This window comes from Halichoerus grypus, chromosome 9, assembly GCF_964656455.1.
Source record: "Halichoerus grypus chromosome 9, mHalGry1.hap1.1, whole genome shotgun sequence".
Taxonomy (NCBI): domain Eukaryota; kingdom Metazoa; phylum Chordata; class Mammalia; order Carnivora; family Phocidae; genus Halichoerus; species Halichoerus grypus.
In genome coordinates, this window is record NC_135720.1 from 142,660,193 (window position 1) to 142,678,416 (window position 18,224).

The 18,224-nt window shown below is 43.3% G+C and overlaps 2 non-coding genes across 2 annotated transcripts; one reads left to right on the forward strand and one right to left on the reverse strand.

The window, feature by feature from the left end:
- Positions 1 to 7,850: 7,850 nt before the first annotated feature.
- TRNAL-UAA (transfer RNA leucine (anticodon UAA)) lies at positions 7,851 to 7,933 on the reverse strand. Its single transcript has one exon. It is a non-coding gene; the product is annotated as a tRNA-Leu (tRNA).
- A 3,588-nt stretch (positions 7,934 to 11,521) lies between these two features.
- TRNAV-AAC (transfer RNA valine (anticodon AAC)) lies at positions 11,522 to 11,594 on the forward strand. The gene has a single exon. It is a non-coding gene; the product is annotated as a tRNA-Val (tRNA).
- Positions 11,595 to 18,224: the final 6,630 nt, after the last annotated feature.

An 18,224-nucleotide genomic window follows, 5' to 3' on the forward strand; every position in this document is an offset into this window, starting at 1 on the left:
TAAAAATCAAAGAAGCGTCAAAGGAAAAAAAAAAAAAAACCAATACAAACCAGTATTTTCTTCACGAAGTTTCCCCCCGTTGGGCAGGGCGCTCTCTCTCCTGCACACTTTCTGTCCCTGAGCATCGGTCCCGGAGGAGAGAGGAGGGACATCCACTGGAGAAACGTCGAACCAAGAAAGACGCGGCTGTGGACAAAGGAAATCGGAGCCTCGCTTAGACCCCTGGTTCGCCGATCTCCGCAAAGATCCACGTTAACACCCACGGAAGCGACTCGCCTCCTGTCCCCGCCCCGCCCCGCCGTGTGGCCCGCAGCGCCCGCGCCTCCCCGCGGAGGACTGACCCCAGGAAACTGTTTAGGGTCGTAAAGGATCCCAGACAGAAGCGGAGCAGACGAGAGGCCGAGGGTGTTAGGGAGACGAGGGCGCGGCAGCCTTTGGCGGGGTCTCCGAGCAGGGGGGCCTCCTCTGCAGGTGCCCCTGCGCGCGACCCCTGCGACAGCGTGGGGGGTGGGGGTGAACACAGACGAGCGAAAGAGACCCTCAGGGGCGCACATCCACGTCTTCATCTTACAAAAACGGGCTGGCGCCGGACAGCGTGCGTCGTGAGGGGCGCCGGGAGCCTGCCACGCGTCCAGACCCGTTGGATACACGGTCTGTCCGGCTGAACGCGAATTAAAAGGTGGGGAAGGCCGCAAGAATGGTCCAAAGGACTTAGAGCTTCCTAAAGCAAATGCTTCTTCAATTTTAGCGCGCGGGAAAATCACTGGGAGGGAGGATGAAACGCAGTTTTCTGGGCCTGGCTCCCGGGGATGCCACACGGGTTCCTGGGTGCAGCCGGTGACGTTTTGGCAACGGGGCGCTGGCGCGACGGCCCGCGGACCGCACTTCGCTGGGGCCGCGTGCGTTGTGGTCTATCAGCCGCGCTTCACCGCTGACAGCATCACGGACCTCGCACGGTGGGGTGAGACACAGGGGTCCGTACGGAGAGGACGATCACGACCCCAGCACTCTGCCACTAGGCTGGAACCACGGGGATTAATTTTTTCCCAAGGTAATTAATTTTAAGGTAACCGACCGTGTCTACTCTCAAGAGTTTTGTTTTCCTCAAGGTTTTTGTTAGAAACGTGTAAATTTCATCGAATACTTCCCCCCCCCCCTTTTTGGTGGCTCGTTTTAGAAAGAAGTCCATTTCCATCTCCCCCTCAAACAAAAAGACCTTTGATATAATAATCACACTCTTGAACCTAAAGGAGAAAACTGAGGCTTTTTTTTTTGTTTTTAATCTGCAGGTTGGGAACTTCTCTTCCCCATAAAAACATCAACAGAGATTATTTGGTGAAGAAAAATTTTTTTCGTTTTTCCCCAGAATGTTCTAGAGCTGCACTGTCCAAAACAATAGCCATTAGCACATGTTTCTAAAACTTAATTCCAAAAAAAAAAGTGAGATTTCTTATTCATGGGGTTTTTAATTGATTCCATGTTGGATTATAATATTTAGGATATAACATTACAATTAATTACACTTATTTATTTATACTTTTTAAATATGGCTACTTGGAAAATTAAAATTACTTATTATATAGTTTTAAGTCTCACATCTTCTTGTGGCTACTGATGTGGTAACATCAGTAAAGTGCAATTAATTTGCCAGGATGTGGTTCTTTGGGGCAGACTCCGTGGTGGTGTCACATTCCAAAGCATCTGTTTTTTACTCCAAAAAATGCATGTATTCTTCTGCAAAAGCAATTCCTAGTGTGTGAAAATGAAAATTTTTCATACTATATTTCTTTACCTGCTTTTTTTTCTATGCAAGAGGGCTCTGTGAGTCATCGGGTGAAAGAACCTGCTTAGTGAACAGGAGAGTCTGGGTTGCAGTTTGGTGAGGCTATCTGGAGGCTTTGTCATTTTGAAAATGTTAGTCCTAGTTTTGTTGAAGACAGTTTGGAGGATTTATTCTTGATGAAACCCAAGTTACTCAATTGTTGTATGATGTGGAAGACTAAAAGCCTGATGTTTACTTTATAGATGCCTTCAGTTTCAGAAGGTGGCGGTAAGAGAAGTTTTCAAAGAAGAGACAGAAAGACTGGATGGAATGTGTAAAAATTTGCATGAAAAATCACTCCTCACAGTGCATGACTGAAGCACCACAAACTATTTTTAGACACCAGAAAATTCAGAATTCTCATCTGATGACAATGCCCCTTCCCTATGCAATGAGATTATCGGTGATTTGCTTTGCAATAATTGAAATATTTTGCCTTTGACCTCTGACTTTATCATCTGAGAGCTGGTAATACGGGCTCCAGCAGTTACTGGAAACGCTGTTTTTGATTTTACATGATCCCCGCAACTGCTCTTAATTCTTTCCGCATCCTGGGAGAGTCACCATACGTGATGTCCAGTAACTGTTTGTAAATGGATCAGGGAATATCCAATTTCCTTTCTCCACTTTTTTGGAAGTCAGTAGAACGGAGCCAAACACTGGAGCTGAGGCGGAGGGGCGAGGAGCTCCCCACGGAGAAAACCAACCCCTTCCTCCTGCAATGTCTTTCCAGCGCCCCTACTGTCAGAATTTCTGTGCCTGCAGGTACAAAAAAAAAAGTGAAGGCCCAGATCCCTTTTCAAAAAGCTGTCTAAAAGGATGAATTTGAGAGTGAGAGGCATATTTAAATTTTCTCCTGTGTGTCTCCTTTACTCCTTACACAGAACCCTTTACATTTGTGGTCACCAGACGTGTGGGGTCTTTCCTCCCACCAAGCAATTCTTCAACACCAGCTGATGTCTTGGATTTAACTCAGTTCTGAGACTGTCTATCTGGAGGTCGTGTCAGATCGCACAGGTTACGAGCTCAGTCTCAGGAGACTGCACTCACCTCAGACGCCAACGGCAGCTAGTCAGCCCCAGGTGACCCCCAACTCTGTCCGACTTGGCAACAAACCGGAGGCTCCCAGGAGCTCCTCCCCCTTGGATTCCATTATTTGCTAGAACAGTTCACAGAACTCAGAGGAACACTTCCATACATCTAGCAGTTCATTACAGGGTGTGGTAAAGGATGCAGATGAACAGCCACATGGAGAGATGCATGGGGGCGGGGGCTTCTGAGAGAGTCTCAAGCATAGGAGTGTCTGTCCCTCAGGAGCTGGAGCACATCCCCCCCCCCCCCAGTACTTTGGGTTTGTACCTCCTGGTGAGGTGAGTTCACCAACCTGGAAGCTCTCTGAATCCCATACTTTTGGGATTTTTATGGAGGCTTCATCATGTGGTGACTGATCATTAACTCTTCTTTCTTTTCCCTTCTTAAGAGAACTGGGGGAAGGGCAGAGCATTCCAAGTTTCTTTTTTTTTTTTTTTTAAGGTTTTATTTATGGGACACCTGGGTGGCTCAGTCGTGAAGCATCTGCCCGATGTGTGACTCGATCCCAGGACCCTGAGATCATGACCTGAGCCAAAGGCAGACGTTCAACGTTCAACCAACTGAGCCACCCAGGCGCCCCAACATTCCAAGTTTCTAATCATGGCTTGGTCTTTCTGGTGACCTTCTAGGAACCCACCCACAGTTGCCTCAGCAGAACAAAAGACGCACCTACCACCCAGAAAATTACAGGAAAGTCATCTCTCTGTAGCCACAAGACGAGGAAAAGAGCAGCCTAGCAAGACAGACAACGTTCAGACAGTAACACTCTACTCCAACAACACACCGCAGAAAACACGGTGTCCCAAACCCCCACTCTCTCATCACCACCTGAAAAGGCCCAGTGGAGAGCTTGGACCCCCACTTCGACCAGCAATGAGGGTGGTGTTGAAGAAGGCCAAGGGTAAGATTGGCAGTATCAAGGCCCATTGCCCAGACCCCACTCCCACATCCAATTCCTGCCAGACCAGAAGCTCAGGGCATTTGGGTGGAGCTCTTAAAGGGGAAATTAACTTCCGGTTGACATGGCTGGGCCGTTTGGTTGGGAAAATCTTTCCTGTCAGCATCCATAAGTGGGCTGGGCAGATTTTCAGAAACAAAAATCTTCCAGTCTACTGCAGGATATTACAGTCCTAACTATGAATTGGAGCCAAGATAAGATAGAATGGTTCACAGACTGGTATACACCTTTCAGATTTGTTAGTCTTCCAGGCAGGTGAGCTTCTGTTTCACTCACTTCCAAATATTCTGCCACAGTTTGGAGGGGTAGTCTCCCCATATCTTGAAAGTGAGGGAGAGGTTCTACAGCTTGAAATTCCTTAAAAGTGACATTCAAATAAATTTTGTTCTTTGCCTTACTTTCACTGTCCATGTCTAAATACCTGCAGCCCACAATTTTTTTAATTTAGGGGGTTCGTTTCCACAAGATAAGTTATATTTTTATTTAGCTTTTCCCAATTCTGGCTTAGAACAAACCATCCTGTGTATCATGCTAGTCCTTCTGCCATTTGTTTTTCAAAATTTTGGTGCTAGCTCTTTATTTTCCCATTATTGTCCTTGTGCATTTATGCCTTCAAAACACCCCCTTTCTTTCTTTTTTAGTAGATTTTTGGGTAGAGAGCCATCAAATGCCCATCTTTTTTTTTTTTTTAAGATTTCATTTATTTATTTGACAGAGAGAGACACAGCGAAAGAGGGAACACAAGCAGAGGGAGTGGGAGAGGGAGAAGCAGGCTTCCCGCAGAGCAGGGAGCCCGATGCGGGACTCGATCCCAGGACCCTGGGATCATGACCTGAGCCGAAGGCAGACGCTTAACGACTGAGCCACTCAGGCGCCCTCAAATGCCCATCTTAAATATGCCATCTTTACAAGCAGATCTATCTCTGACTTCCTGTGATTTCTCATCATGCGAGATACCCAGAAGGTCAGTAAAATAATATCATAGATAATGAATAGTATGACACCACTTATGTTCAGATGACAGTCCTACAGGACTCCAGCTTCCAGCTCACATGAAGAAGGCTGGAAAAAGTGTTGCTCCTAACCTAACAGCCAAAAATCTAGATAATTTAAAAAAATCATAATCTTTTTTTTTTTTTAGTGTATTTTTATTGGCTCTTCAAGTCTGGGTCCCACAGTCCTCATCTGATGTCACTCTTAGCTCTGCAGTGATTTCTCCCCTGATGTACACGTAGGGCTTGCCCAAGTAGCCTACTGCAGCCAAGGTTTTATTCCAAAGCTACCTCTCTAAGGTCTAAGGTTACTATGGTAGAGTTTTATACAACAGTTTTCCTTAAAATATTCCACAATTTGTTATTCCCAAACAAAATAAGATTATGCTCCACTCAGAGAAATTGGTTAGTCATTCTGAAGATGTCTAAGAACTATATTACTGCCAAAGAACAACTTTTCTCAGTTCATAATCTTCTGTGAACCCATGAGAGAGCTGAGGTCTCAGAGCAACCAAATAGTTTGAAATCTAAGGAAAACAGGTACTTCCAAGTAGAAATGGGACATGAACACTGGCTCACCCAAAACCTGCAGGATGAAGATGGGGCCTCCATGCAAGAGGTTGAGAAAAATCCAGCTAAAAGCCATCATTTTGTAATGAACTGCTAAAGTCCAGGTGTGGGCAGGCAGGGATATGTTGGAGGGAGTTTGCACACACTTCACTGAGCACTCACAAGAAAGGCTGGGACAAGGAAAGAGAGCAGAGAAAGCCTCCTTCAGGGGTCCAGGCCTGGCAGAGGGGAGCGTCAGCGCCCAAATAAAGAAGTCCTAAACACTGAGGGAAAAGAGGCAAATACTGTTAGAAACTGAAGAAAGTACAAAAGAATAAAAATCTCTCCCCTGGGGGAGTGTCAAAAAACCATATGGGCCCAGAATATTAGAGAATGTCAACTGCCAGGTTGGGGGGGAGGGGGGAAGGAGGAGAGGCTGACTGAGAAAATCAGACCTCAGAGACCCAGGGTTACAGAATATCACAAGTCTGGGGCTGAACTGTGACAGAAAGCCTCTTGCACAACCCATTGGACTAGCAAACACTAGCTACCAAGAAACGGAAGGGTAGCCCTGGGGGAAGGCAAGAAATCCAAGGAGAGAAACCCTCTCTGAAACTCGCACAGAGAAGGCCTAAAGCTGAGGGTAGCACAAAACCACTGAAATAGCACTCTGAAAAATTCAACCTCACCCTAAACCCAAATAGTGCCAAAAGAATTCAAAGCCAGTTGTGCCCAGAAGGAGATCATAGCAACGATAAACCACAAACATATCTCAACTCCTGCTTAGACTGATTCAAACTCACACATCAATAGCTTAGTAAAAGGGACATATCCATCTCCAGCCTAAATACTATTTGCCTCACCGGCTACCATCCTAATACGACGTCTAGCAGCTAATGAAAAAGCATCAGACACTCATAAACACAAGAGACCATGCACTGTCAAGAGAAAAAGCAATCAACAAAGTGAGACTCAGAGATGTCCCACATAATGGAACTGTCAGAAAGGAAATTTCAAATACCCATGATTATTATGTTAAAGGCTCTAGTGGAAAAGATGGACCACATACATCAGCAGATGAGAAATTTCAGTAGATTGTTGGAAACTGAAAGTCAAATGGATATGCTAAATTAAAAAAAAAAACAAACACACGCACACGGTAACAGCTATAGAATGCCTTTTAATGGCTCACCAGTAGACCCCACAGATCTGAGGGAAATTGAAGGAGGGTCAATAGAATCTACCCAACCTGAAACAGCAAGAAAAAAAAGATTGAAAAAAAAATCACTGAAGAGTTACTGATCAATGTCAAGTGGTCTAATATATTTGTAATTGAAATCCCAAACAGCAAAGAAAAAGAGAAAAGAACAGAAGAAATATTTGAAGAGATAATGACTGAGTACTTTCCCAAAATAATGAAATCAAGCCACAGCTCCAAGACCAGAGAATCCTAAGCATTTTATATGGGGTGGGGGGGGGGCCCTATTTACCTCCTATTCAAACTGCTGAAAACAAATAAAAGAGAGAATACTGAAGGCAATCAAAGAACAAAATACATATTATATATAGCTGAAAAAGATAAAAGCTACATCAGACTTCTCGCCAGAAATTACGTATGTCACAAGACAAGGGAATGACACTTCCAAGTGATGAGAGACCAAAAATCATAATAATTTTAAAAACCCCAAAAAACTGTTAACCCTGAATTCTCTACCAAGCAAAAAATATTTTTCAGAAATGAAGAAGATAGAAATATATGTCCAGACAAAATCTAGCAGACTGAGAAGGAATTCAGGACGAAGGAACAGGAAGCCAGAGAGATAGGAAGGACTGAATATCCACAGAAGTGGTTACAATGCAGTTGCACAGAAGGCACATTTTCCCCAATGTTAATCACTCTCGATAGGATCGACTGCGTAAAGCAGAAGTAGTGACGCGCTGTACTGTAGACACGAGAGCAAATACCACAACGACGGCCCAGAGCAGAGAGGGCCAGTCTGTTACTGCAAGCCACTCGCCCCACGCAAGCAGCCGCGGAATATGCCATTTGAAAGGAGACCCAGCTAACTGCAGGTGTGTCTAGAAAACCCTTGGGAAACCAGTCCAGATCATTTTAAAAGACATGAAAAAAAAAAAAAGACATGAAAAACAATTTTATCTTCACAATAGTGTAGTGAAGATAAAATTAAACCATGTAAAATGCTCATAAATTTCAAAGACAGGAAGAAAGATAAAGGAAAGGAACACCTAGAAACAACTTCAGAAGACAGTGGATTTTAATAGGAATATGTCAGTGAATGCATTATATGCCGATTACCTGAATGCACCAATGATAGAGTTTGTCAACTTTTGGATAATAAAGCATCAGACCGAGCTGCAATGCTGGACCAAGTCCCAGCTCTTAACAAGGGAATTCTAATCTCACATAAAGCACACCTACCGGGAGTGGGGTTCGAACCCACGCGGGCACATGCCCATTGGATCTTAAGTCCAACGCCTTAACCACTCGGCCATCCCGGTGGCACATGTAAACCTTCTTGTCAAAATTACTAAGTTAGAATTCATAGAATTCCTAGTCCCTAGAAGGTTATGAATATACCTGGGAAATCAGGTGACCAGGCTTTAATGTGTGGGGAGGAAACAAGTCCTTATAATGCTTCTTGGGGGAGAAAAAACACTAACAGAAATGTTTATTTTCAACAATTATTCTAATCACTAATTTGTACCATACATTATAATGGGTGTTAGGGAAAGACTGAAACATCCCTGATCTCGCAGACTTGCATTAAAATGAGAAATATTGTGACAGAAAAAGCACATGATGTTACCGGAATACTCACGTTGTCAGATTCAACTCACTTTGTCACCACTTATGCTCAAGAGAAAACCCTTCTTTTAGTGGATTTGGGAAGAAAACCACAAAGGAAAGGGAGTGGAGTAAGAGGTGGAGAAAATGCAGCCGCATGAACTATGTCTCATAACTCTAAAAAGGTGGTGTCTACACTGCTCATTACTCATCAGACAACACTGGTTTGCCTGCTGAATCTAAGCCCCTGTTCCAAACCCACGACTCTGACTGTCCAGGTGAGGGTTTCGAGTCTGGAACCAGAGGACAGTTAATATTGAGACAAACTACCCTTACAGTAAGTTTAGAAAACCCTACTGCACACATACGGAGTTTGGAGTTTAACACGTGATACTGGTTTTAATAAGGAAGTATTGTAACCAAGAGTTCTAACTCTCCACTAATGAAATTTCTTTCCTGAGTACCTACTATGTGCTAGGCACTGAGTCAGGTGCACATAATCTACTAAGTCAGTAAGACACTCAAACACTTCAGTCAAGGGACTGGGTTTAAGAACTCATTAAAGCAGGTTCCAGATGGGCATTTGGGGGGTTATATTGAAAGTTTGTGATGGCTTCTAGAATCCCCGACAGGTTCCTTTTTCTCCACATTCCTGCCAACACTTGTTAGTTCTTATCTTTTTCGTAATAACCATTCTGACAGGTGTGAGGTGATAGCTCACCGTGGTTTTGATTTGCATTTCCCTGATGATGAGTGATGTTGAGCATCGTTTCATGTGTCTGTTGGTCATCCGGATGTCTTCTTTGGAAAAATGTCTCTTCAGATCCTCTGCCCACTTTATTTGTTTTTTTTTTATATTAGTTGTATGAGTTCATAAAGAATGTTTTTGGATATTCACCCCGTATCAGACACACGGTCTGCAAATATTTTCTCCCATTCCATAGGTTGCCTTTTTATTTTCTGATGGTTTCCTTTGCTGTGCAGAAGATTTTAATTTGATGTAGTCCTACTTGTTTATTTTTGCTTTTGTTACCTCTATTATTGTGATTCTTAACAAAGAGTAGAAATATCTATAGAGTTTATAAAATATACTCAGAGAGTGTAAATACCTAAATGTGAGAGGTAAAAATTAAAGAAATGTATCTAGAGAAATGTCTTTGTGACCCAGAGGTCAGAGAGGACTTAACAAAAATTCTAAAAGCACAAACAGTTGGTATAGTTTACCTCATCCAAATCAAAAGTATGTTCAATGAAGGCCACAATGGAAAATCAATGGACAAGTAGAAGATATGTGAAACATTTAACAATGACAGCTTCATCCATGTTATGTAGTAAGAAGCCATGAAAATCCGCAAAATCAGGCATAAAATTCAACATAAAATGGGTAAAGAATAGGAACAGGATGCTCATCAAAGCCAAGATAAAGAAGAATCTGAAAAGATTAACGAAGATTTAAAACATTTAATATTATTAGTAATGTATGAAAATGCAAAATAATTGAGATTTTACTCTACCTACATTGAATTTGAAGAATTAGAAGCCTGGATGTGTCCATTATTGCAGGTATGAGGATATCCGAATCCACGTGTCCTGCTGATGGAAGTTTATGCTGATGCGGCCACCCTGGAGAGCAGTCTAATAATTTTAACTCAAGATTAATCAAATCCAATGATCCAGATATTCTGCTCCTAGGTGTATATGATTCTCATTCCTCATTGCCCCCAAAAATCTCAGAAAGGCATAGATCGAGTCATAAGTGGATGTTAATTGCAGCATTATTTTTGGTCCTTCAGAATCAGACTCAACCTTGACGCCATCATTGGTAATGGGTAATAGATGATGAGTAGTAGACAGGTAAGTGTGGTAAAAGCATAATGATGAATATTATGAAACTATGAGGTGTAATAGACTAGATGTTCATGTAACAACACTTGTGAACCTTAAAAAGAAAGGTTTTTTTAAAAGATACCTAATAAACTTTTGTCCTTCATCACAGTAATCATTCTGCTCCCTGGTTTTCAAAACCTTACTGTTGCTCTGCACTTTTCCTCTTTTTGTCCTTGTGCATTTAAGCCTTCAAACACCCCTGATGCCCTTTCTAGCATAGTTTGGGATAGAGAGAAAGCAAATGTTGTGCTTAATTTTCCATAATTATAATCAGGTCCATCTCTGACTGACTATGATTTTTCATCACTATGGAACCCAAAGGGTTCCTGAAATAGTGGGTGGTGATAGGGAGCCACCATTTATATTGGGATCAAAATACTAAAGAGGCTAGAGAAGAATTTTTTATGTCGGATTTCCCCATTTCTCATTTCACCACTGACCATTTCAATCTAATGGGGTTAAACTAAAGGAATAAATGTCATGTAGGACATCATCAGAACTTCATTTGCAAGCTGCTTGCTACTTCTGATGACTCGTCCTAAATTCCGACACATGCTGACTGGACTACCACTGTCCTTCCTCTAGGACTCCTCGCTGGTGAGTAGCCCATGAATTAGTTTTTTTCTGCCGTGTTTTTTAAACTTTCCCAAACCCATTCAGGCGATTTGTTTCTTGCTGTACATCTTTGCATGAGCCCTGCCCATCTTCCGTTTTCAAACCTCAAGACAGTGTCTTAGGAGTGTTAAAAGCAGGTGTCTGAATGAATCTCACCACGACCAAGATCCCGACAGGCTGCCAGCATGAGAAAAAAACACTCGAGTGGGTGTCCTGCCTGATGGGATTTCAATTCTCCAGATCCTTCAGCTTCAAAAAGAAAGGAGCCTGTGGGCCTTTTGTCCCCCTGGCAGGGAGAAGAACGTTTGGTACCCTGCCTCCCCCAGGCGGTCAAAAGAAAGTGAGCCCAACCTGTCCGGGGACGACGGCTTGTCCCTGCTGCCCAGCCCTTCACCAAGGCTAGCGCTGGGATGCTGGGCATCCCACTCCACCTGCGGTTCCCCATCGCGGTCCAGCGACAAGTCCTGGGCTCACCAGCTGGCTCTGGTTCCTACAGGACAATCTTCGGTCATCGAGAGATGAAGGACAGGGCGTCTTAAAGATCCGAGACACGAGCCTGGGACAGGTGAAGACATTTCCCGGGCGTCTGCTGCAGTCCCCCGCCCCCTCGTGTCCGCAAAGTAACGGGGGCTCCGGGGGGCGCTGGCCTGGCTGCGGATTGTCCGGCTCCGACACTGTGGATTCTGAGACTCGGAAAGTGGGGGGGGACTGTGCCTCCGCCAGGAACAGAGCCTCGAGGAAAGGGTGAATTGAAGGTTAATTTTAATAAATCGAGAATGAAGAGAGGCCGGAACTCGCGGGTTTCCGTGGTGTAGTGGTTATCACGTTCGCCTAACACGCGAAAGGTCCCCGGTTCGAAACCGGGCGGAAACAACGTACTTTTCTTTTCCCATAAATGCTAAATTCTGTTCCAGAAATTTTCTACCTAAATTTGCCTACTTTTCTACCAAGTCTCAAAATGTTCGTGCTCCCTTTGCGGCCCCGAACTTTGAGTTACAGGAATTACCTTACATAACAAGAGCAGAGCTGAGGCTCGCTCTCCCCGTCGACCACGGATCGTGTTGCGTCCCTGGCGGCGGGTCGGAGAGGATTGTGCGCGGCCCGCGGGGCTGGCCGCACCGCAGCGAGGTCCGCATCCGCCGGGGGCAGAAGGGACGGGGAACAGCCCCAGACGGGAGCGTGGCAGGTGCGTGCAGGGAGGCCGGGCAGCCAACTGCGGCCGAGGTGCCCAGCGGAGAGTAACTGCAGGAGGAGGCCGACGGGGACCTGTGGTCCACTGTCGAGGGACCTCGCCTTCACGCTGGTAAAGCAGGAGGACGCTGGATTTCAAGCCGTGAAGTGACTCCACAGGTCTTAACTTTTTTAGAAGGACCCCTCTGCCAGCTCTGCGGAGAACATGTTGTGTGGAGAAGAGGATGGCAGCAAGGAGATCTGTGAAGTCCCTTTCATCGAGCTGCATATCAGAGAGAACTGTGGCTTGGACAGGTGAAAAGTAGTTACAGTCTAGATATATTTTAAAGAGAGAGCAAAAAAAATTCCTGAGAAAAGGGATGTGAAGAGTGAAAAAAGTGGAATCAGTGATGATTTTGAGGGTTTTCTTCAGGAAGGATGGAGTTGCCATTGACTGAAATGGGGAAGACTGGATGGAACAGCATTATTGGGGGCGGGCGGGCGGGGGGAGTGGGAGTTCTGTTTTAGACAGACTAGTGTGGATGCCTGGTGCACAACACTCAGGGTCATGCTAAGAAATCAGTTGAATATACAAGCCCAGGGTTCAATGGAGTGGGTTAGATGATAGATACCAGGTTATGAGTTGTAGTCATTATTTAAGCCATGAGAACAGATGAAATCACCAAGAAATGAGTGTTTATAAAGAAGAGGTCCAAGGACCAAACCCTGAGACATTCCATTATAGAAAAGGGTGGGTGAGATGACGGGAAACAAAGGATATTAAGAAGCAGCAGCCAGGGAGGTAGAAATACAACCAGGACAGCAGTGTCTTGAAAGTCAAAGAAAATATTTTAAGAAGGATGAGGTGCCTATGGCCCCTGAGAAGTCAAGGACTTAGAAGTGGTGATTAATTTTAGACATCTGGAGGTCACTGGTGATCTTGACAAGAAGTTTCCATTAAGTGGTGGTGCCAAAAACCCCGGATGTAGCGGTTTTGAAGACTGGGAGGAGAGAAACTGCAGACAGTATGTCTGGATAGTTCTGTACAGATTTTATAAAAAGCCATCTGACAGATGGGTCAGTAGCTAGAGGAAAATCTTGGGGCAAGAGAAGCCTTTTTAAGACAGGAGTCAAATAGCATATTTGAACATTTGTGAGAATAATCCAGTAGTCAGGAGATTGCTCTAGTCAATGCAGATAAAACTCTCTGTAAGTCATTAGTAATTCACTGACAGGAGTGAAAATTCCTTCCCGGAGGAGACTGAAGAATTTTCCAAAATTCTATGATGGCAACATGTCACAAATAGATTTTGACTCCATGTTTCTCTTCTCTGTTATTTTCCCTTTCCAGGACAAAGATACATGAAGACTGGCTCTGGAACTATGCTAAAATTCACCAAAATAGTTGAAGGAATCCTGAGATGTCCACTATGGTACCAGACCTGGCCACCCCCCAGCTTGCCACGTCTTCAGTCTCATTTAATAGACACTGCTCCATCATCAGCCTGCATTCACAGAAGTGCTATATGCTCTTTGAGGATGGCCATATTTTCTAACACGTAATGTGGACACCCAACTTCCAGCCACATATGATTGGGCCAAGTTCTCAAAGGCAGCCAATCCATGGGCTGGCAAGTGACCTAGGAAGAGACCTATAACCTGATCCTCACTAAAAATCTCTGCCCCAAAAGTGACTCAAGTATTTAGATGGGGGGGTGGTCACATGGATTATTTTAGGAGGGAAATTGGAACTGGAAAAAGCAAAAATAGTGAGACAGGAGACAGAAGAGATTCAAAGAGGAAATGACATTGAAAGATTTACTGGTTCACATTAATCCCTATTTGCTAGCATATAGGTCAATGAACTATTACCCTTGAATGGCATCAAAATGATTAACCTAGACCCTCTATAGATCTTGTTAAATTAAGAGACCCTTCTAGCTAGAGCATAGGTGATCTTATCCCTAAAATCCTATTTGGGTAACTCCACTCCACCTAGCTTCTAGATGTTGAAAGGAGGGAAAGGAGATGGAAGGAGCTAACACCAAGTGGGTCCTCTTATGAACTTTTGGAAAAGGGAAATATGTCTTTCCATCTCTATTAACCCAACATCTGGAGGGCCAGACCTAAGGTGATGTTTGCTCCATTCCCCCACCCTCTCTTCAAGCATGTGTCCCCTTTTCTTTAAACAAAGGACTTAATAACTCATTCATTCAATAAATATTTATTGAATGCATCCTATGTGTCAGATACTGCATTAGTCACTAGAATAACACCTATGAACAAAATAGAAATTTGTTTCATTTCTAGTGGCAGGATTACAGAATTTTTTTAAACCAAAGTTACTATAAAATGCTATACAATGTGATAATAAATGCTAAGGAGAAAAATTGAGAGAAGGACATTAAGGGTAAATTTTTATTTTCAAATTCTAAATGGATTATTGGTGACATGTGAGCAAAAATCTGAAGGAAGAAAATAAATGAGCCATGGGGCTGTCCAGGTAAAGTCACTCCAGACATAGGCTGTTGTGCCCACAGGGACCCATAGTGGAATTTACCTTGTGCATTAAAGGAATAGCAAGGAGGCTAATTCTGCTGGAGTAAAATGAATGCGATTTTAATGTACACATCAGTTATCTATTGCCTCAAATTAACTCCTTAACAAACCATCCAAATTCAGTAGCTTAAAACAACGAAAATCTATTTAGCTCACTAGTCTGTGGTTAACTAATATAGGTTAGGATTGACCAGACTGTTTATGTCCCAGCTGGGTTGACTCACATGTCTGGTGAACAATAGACAATCAGCCAATCTCCATACATTTCATATTCTCCAGCATGCTAAACCCAGGCAAGTTCTCAAGACAATAGCTCAGGGCAAAAGCAATCAGGAAAAACACATCCCTTCTGGAACTAATAAGCAATTATAGCAAGGTTGTAGGATACAAGGTTAATATACAAAAGTCAATCACTTTCCTATTTATCAACAATGAAAAATTGGAATTTGAAATTAAAAACACAATGTGAGGGGTGCCTGGGTAGCTCAGTTGGTTAGGTGGCTGCCTTCAAATCGGATCATGATCTCTGATCTCAGGGTCCTGGGATCACACTCCACATCGGGCTCCCTGCTCAGGGAGAGAGGGGAGCATCTTCTCCCTCTCCCTCTGCTGCTCCCCCTGCTTGTGCTCTGTCAGGTAAATAAATAAAATCTTTTTTTTTTTTTTTAAGATTTTATTTATTTATTTGACAGAGAGAGACACAGTGAGAGAGGGATCACAAGCAGGGGGAGTGGGAGAGGGAGAAGCAGGCTTCCTGCTGAGCAGGGAGTCCGATGCGGGGCTTGATCCCAAGACCCTGGGATCATGACCTGAGCCGAAGGCAGACGCTTAACGACTGAGCCACCCAGGTGCCCCAATAAATAAAATCTTTAAAAATTTTTTAAAAAACCAAAACATAATGTGATTTACATTAGCACCCCCAAGACGAAATACTTAGGTACAAATCTAACAAAATTTGTATAAAATCTATATGTGAGGAAAACTACAAAACTTTGATGAAAGAAATCAAAGAAGCACTAAAGAGAGAGGTATTCCATGTTCATGGATAGACTCAACATTGACAAGATGTCAGTTCTTCTCAACTTGATCTATAGATTCAACACAATCCCAATCAAAATCCAAGCAAATTGTTTTGTGAATATTAACAAGCTGATTCTAAAGTTTATATGGAGAAGCAAAAGACCCAGAATTGTCACCACAATATTAGAAGAGAAGAATAATTTGGAGGACTGACAGTACCTGACTTCAAGTCTATGGTATATGCACACAATGGAATATTATACAGCACTAAAAAGAAATGAGCTACCAAGCCATGAAGAAATATGGAGGAAACATAAATGGATATTACAAAGTGAAAGAAGTCAATCTGAAAAGGCTGTATACTGTATGACTCGACTATATGATATTTGGAAAAGACAAATGTAAAAAGATCAGAGATTGTCAGGGATTAGGAGGGATAGAGGGATGAACAGGCAGAGTGTAGAGGATTTTTAGGGCAATGAAACTATTCTGTATGATACTATAATGGTAGACATATATCATATATTGGCAAAACCTATAGAATGCACAAGAGTGAACTCAAATGCAAACTATGGACTTCGGATGATAATGACATGTCAGTGTGGGTTCATCAGTTGTAACAAAGGTACCATTCTGATTCAGGATATCGATAGTGGGGGAGGTTGTGTGTGTGCTGGCATAGGGGGTATATGAGAACTTCCCACTCGATTTTGCTATGGACTTAAACTGCTATAAAGAAATAAAGACTACTAAAAAAAAAAAAAAAACTAAACAGCAACCAAAACAAGCAAGCAGAAAGAGCAAAGGGCATATTCAAGAATCTTCTTTGTCAACTTTGCTAATATCCCATCAGCCTCCATAAGTCACAGTGCTCAACCAAGAGAGAGTGGGAGGGCACTACAAGGTCACATGAAAAACAACATGAATGGAAGGAAGGGGGAAGAATTGGGGTTATTCATGTAATAAGCCCACTATAGTAGTTAATTATTTCTAGTTGATTTGATGCAAAAAGATCAAAATAAAATCACCTTTTTTATTACCCGGTTATGTGCTCCATATATTCCAGCTTCTTACCCTAACTCCACCATCACCCACACCATGATCATGACTCATCCCCGCCAGTTACACCATTCCTAAGCCTCATCCATCCCTCAGCATGTCCTTAACTCCATCTCTGCTACTCATCTCATCACTGAACTACAAGTTAAAGGTGTCTAAGATGGACTGAGAGGCTCATAGATAAAATTGGTTTTATTATATATTACTTGAATATTAAAATAAATAAATAGATAGGAAAGGGAGGGAAGGGGGAGGGAGGGAGGGAGGAAGGAAGGAAGAGATTTTGCCTTTAGGTCGAAGTAAAATGCTGAGAAAATAAACTAATCACAAACTTAGAAAAAGACTGAGTATTCTGTAGCCATATCAACAGCCACCAGAACCGATTTTAAACCAATTCAGTCTATCAGTGATAATTGTTTTCAAGGCAAGGAATCACTGTCAACCCTGCCTTCGGAAGATCAGCCGGTCAGAGATGCATTCATGTCAAGAAACAGGCCCTTCAGTGCCAACCAAAAACAGCAGTTTCTCCCCAAAATCATGCTTCCACAGATTATGTCAACTCACTCAGCCTCCCAAAGTCCTCGCTTCCGTGAGCCCCCTGCCCCAAAAAATATCATCCCTTGGCTCTCTCAAAGGACCAGTTCCTGCCCAGCCTAGCTCTCTCCCTAAGTAAGCTTTGGCTCCATATTTCAAGTATTGGGTGATGGTTTCATCATCCTTTAAAAATTCCCCTTTATTCAAATCTGAAACATCTGCCCTTCATTTTTTGCTGGGATTATATTTTTTTATTCATGTCTCATTTCTGATATTCTTGCGTATCTTATACAATAATGTGGCCTTTCCAACCATATTGCCTTGTCACAAATAGAGACTCGGGCAGGCCTTAGTCCTTTATACAGGTGTATTAATCAGATTCAGCAAGCAAAATGCCGACATTTGAAAACACACTCTGACGGAAAGGCTTCATACACTCAGCCCACAAATATTTACTGACTGCCTATCTTAGGTTCAAAACCGTTGTTGGTCTTAGAAATCCGGGAAAAACAAAAACAAAAAAATAACTGTCTTCATAGAAAGAAATTCTGGTGGGAGTAAACTGATAACTTTTTAAAAAGAAAAGGAAAGGAAGGTACACATTGTGTCTGATTTGATTTTTTTAACAATAAGAAATAAATTCAACGGTGTTGAGAGGCAGCGGGAAGATGATCAGGTACGTGAAGCACCGAAGAGCCATGAGGAGACTTGGGGGCTGGACTCTGGGAACCGGACAAGGACGCGTGGCGCCCCGGGGGGGGGTCAGTGGCCAGCAGACTCCCGTGTCACCTCCAGTCCCACCCCTACTCTGGTACCTCATTTTCTTTACTAAGATTTCTATCCGAAGGCTTTAAGCCACTTTTTCTCAAGTTGTTGCTTCTTTTTCTCTCCTTCCCTCCACCCCCACCTCGGAGAACGGGGGACAGAGAAGGTAGGTGTCACTGTTGAGGACTAAGAAATTAAGTCCACATCGAATCTCAATTTTACGTTGGAGAGGCTATTTCCAATGCCTGAGGCCACTGCAGCAAACTTAATTTTTTTAAACACAAGAACGAATGCCTTTCTTGGACTGTCTGGGGATCAAACCCACAACCGTCACTGTTAACGTCACCTTCTACCCACCTGAGCTAACAGCCACCTGGCCAGACCCTCTTTTTACTT